Raw genomic sequence first — 3,756 nt, 5'->3', positions numbered from 1 at the left:
AACACGTGATCACGCCAGAAAGGACAGGCAGGTCGTGAGAGTAGGGGACATTCAATCCTTTGTCGCTCAGTAAAGGTCAACCCATTGAAATGGAAATGTCTGTCTTTGTGTATCTCTCTCAGACAGACACACCCGCACGCATGCATGCATGCGCGCACAGCCAGCCAACCACGAGCCTCGGGTCCAACACACCTGGCCCCAGGTGTGAACTGCAGGGGGACATTTCCGGAACGAGCCATCAGACGTCTTTGTGACAATCGGGGGGGGGGAGAGCCAGCCAATCAGATCAGAGGAAGCTGCCCGGCCACTGCTGCCGCTGCTACAAGGACAGCAGGTCGACGGCAAACAACTGCAGTCGACCACTTGTGCTTGCAACGTGAGTGTCTCTCTCTGTCCGTCCGTCCGTCCGTCTGTCTCACTGTACTGTTCCTTGACTTTGCTTTTGTTTCACCCTTCCTGTGCAGCATGAAGAAGTCATTGTCGTCGTCGTCGTCGGAGTCGTCGTGGTCGCCGGAGTCGTCGTCGGAGTCGTCGTCGGAGTCGTCGTCGTCGGAGTCGTCGTCGGAGTCGTCGTCGGACTCCCCCTCCCCCTCTGAGCCCTCGTGTTCCTCCACCGCGGACAGGAAGCGCAAGCGTCCCACTCGGTGCACTCTGTACCGGAGGCAGAAGAGGGCAGAGAAAGACCAGAAAATCCTGTCCGAGGCCGAGGGTAGCGAGAACCTGCATCCGCAGCGACACTGCGAAATCTGCGGCGATCTCCGCCGCCTGGACACGGGCCACGCCTTCTACGGCGGGGACTTTTACTGCTCGACCGCGGAAGGGCCCGGCGGGAAGACTCCGCAGGAGTGGCTGCATACGCGTGCGGACGCCGTGCGTATCCCGCGAACCACCATGTGGCGGCTGAAAAAGGCACACGAGCGGGAGGAAGAGGAGGGACAGGGGAAGCCCCGGAAGGTGTCCAAAGTGCGCATCTGCCAGCGCTGTGGCCATCCTGCCGTCAAAGACTATGGCCACAGCCAGCTGAACCTGCGCACAGGAAAGGTGTCCTACTGTGCCATGCGGGACGGCATTAGCCTGGACCTGTGGCAGGCGCGGCATCGGACCAGGGAGAAGGAGGTGTGTTTGAGTATTTGCCTTGTTCCTTTCTGTCTGTTCCTCATATCCTGTGTTTCTCCCACTCACTCACTGTCTCTCGTTATTCAGGAGGAAGCGCAGGAGGCAAAGAAGGCGCGGAGGGAGAGAAGGCTGCAAAGGCAAGGACCTGGAGCAGGAGAAGGAGCAGGAGAAGGAGAGGGAGAAGGAGAGGGAGAAGGAGAAGGAGAGGGAGAAGGAGAAGGAGAGGGAGAAGGAGAAGGAGAGGGAGAGGGAGAATGACGCCGATGACGATGACGACGACGACGACACCAGAGCTTCCGTGTGTGTGTTGTTGGCGTTCTTGTTTTTATGTTTATTGTTTAGCAATAAAAACACTTATTTCTTTACACTCTTCTCAGACTGCTCATTTGTCATCATACAGCCTCCAGTAAAATGTAGGTGCAAGGGATGTAGTTGCATTACAGCTGTATTAGTTTATGCTACTATACATACATAAATATAAATATCTATATATATATATATAATCTATAATATCTACAGGTTAATATTGTGCTTTATCTATGCCCATCACAGAGTTGAACATAAGGGCTTAATATATCTCCTCCATGTGTTTATTGGTGCTTTATACGTCTGCAGTCGAATAACGGTTTCTCTGCCGTCAGGGATGCTGATGCTGAGGGAGAGATGGAGGGAGGGCGTGTTAGGGAGAGGCCGCTCTCCCGTGTTGACATCCGGCGGTCGGCCCGCGTGGCTCATTTGCGTAGGAGCCCTGTGACCTGCGTGACGCGGTGCCTCTGCGCCGCGTGACGCGGTGAGCCGGCGACGGCCCCCCCCTTTGGACGTTGCGTTCCATTCTCCAAAGGTGATATTCGGGAAAAATACACCGAGAGCGACAATGACCAAAAGGGCTCCACAGTGCGTCCCCGAAAAGTACTCTGCGGCCGCCTGGCCGCTCGGCCCGCCCCCCGGGCGCCGGGGCCTCCACCTCGCACATCCCGTGCCAGTCTTTGCGCAGGGGCCATGCTAATCTTCTCTGTATCGTTCCAATTTTAGTATATGTGAAGCCGAAGCTTCACAAATCTTCTCTGTTTATGAACGGAATATATACCCCTTCAAATCAGGCACATTTCTTAGTCACGGTGCTGTAATTCTGGGACTTGACGTGGAGCTCAGACAGAAGCAGACACACACCTCGAGCGTCACACTCTCTTTGGGAGCCGCTCTATCAACCATATTTATTTATTAAACTCCACGTTTTTCACAAGCTCACAGGGCTCATGGGAGAAATATTCAGATGAGCCCTTCGCCACGGCAGTCTGATTGGTTGACTACAGGCGAGAGACCAAAAGATCCACCCACAACCCCTCTCTGAGAGGTCTGTTTCATTGTTCACTGCCCTCCCCCCCAGGTCACAACGACTATTCCTTGACCCTGATGGACCCCCCCTCTCACACACTCACACACACTATCCCCCTCCCTCTATGTCTAACACACACACTCGCTCCCTCCCTCTCGCTGTGTTACTGACTTCCTGTAAGTCGCAGACACAGGAAGACACAGAGAAAGAGAGAGCGAGACACGGAGAGAGATAGAGAGGACTCTGTGTATTTCTATTTTAGAAGCAGCAGCACTGGGGAAGAGAGATCTCTGCTCAAGCGCATGGAGAGGTGCACGGAAAACTAAAGTTAAAAAAAATGGATACAATCACAAGTTTAGGGGTTGGGGTTGGGGTTAGGGTTAGGGTTAGGGGTTAGGGTTAGGGTTGGGGTTGGGGTTAGGGTTAGGGTCCTATTGACAGTTCTGCGAAGCTAACAAGCTTTCCTACGTTTTGATCTAAATATAATGTATGACAACCTCCATTTGTGGCTTTGAGAGCAGTTTAAGCACACAAAAAGTAGCTGAATTTCAGCCCTGCTCTCAGTAAAGGGCAGAGACAGTGACTCCCATTCATTTAATTTTCGCTGTTTTTGCGATTTGCAAGCAAACCGCTTGACGAATGTCCCAGAAAAAACCCTGATCCCGATAAAGGCGCACGATTTGATGTATTTTTTGTGCATGTGCGTCAACAATTGCAGGAGTAGTAATGGGACAAAAAGCGGAATAATAACTAGAATATTCCCCCCAAGAAATGTTGAATGTGTGCCTAATGCTTGCTGCCGTGTCTAGAGACTGTTTCAGTTTTAGAGAGAGAGAGAGAGAGACAGACTGCATGAAAAGAAGAATTTAGGTCAGATAATGTCGCTGCAAATTTCGGTGGAATTTCAGGTTAACGGGTGTTCACAGGAATCTGCAGGCAGCACAGAAAACTGCCAGGAACTGCCGGGAATTGACGCGGGGTTCCAGTTTCTGGCAGTTTTACAAGCCTGACAATGTTGGCAGGTGACCCCCCTTCTCCTAGGCCTAGGGGAGGCATTCACATGTAAATGACAATGCTGTGAGCTTTACAAATGCAAATCAGGATAGTTTCACTCAGTGGTGCAGAGGTTACACCTTTTTCTAAAAGGTACTAACTAAGGTACCAACTAAAATATATGGCCTAAGTACACCAGGCTTAAAATAAATATAAAATCTGAAATTGTAGCTTATATAGATTTCCCTTATGAATTACATTGTATACCATGAGCAAAGGTCAATGCTATACAAAAAAATTAGAAACAGTGC

At 51.3% G+C, this 3,756-nt stretch overlaps 1 non-coding gene across 1 annotated transcript; it reads right to left on the bottom strand.

Annotated features, from left to right (window-relative positions):
* Positions 1-2,080: 2,080 nt before the first annotated feature.
* Positions 2,081-2,171, bottom strand: LOC117759638. Its single transcript, XR_004613535.1, has one exon. It is a non-coding gene; the product is annotated as a U6 spliceosomal RNA (small nuclear RNA).
* Between the last annotated feature and the right edge of the window lie 1,585 nt (positions 2,172-3,756).

This window comes from Hippoglossus hippoglossus, chromosome 3 (assembly GCF_009819705.1).
Source record: "Hippoglossus hippoglossus isolate fHipHip1 chromosome 3, fHipHip1.pri, whole genome shotgun sequence".
Taxonomy (NCBI): domain Eukaryota; kingdom Metazoa; phylum Chordata; class Actinopteri; order Pleuronectiformes; family Pleuronectidae; genus Hippoglossus; species Hippoglossus hippoglossus.
Note: the sequence above shows the minus strand (reverse complement) of the source record. Positions and strands in the feature narration are given on the sequence as shown.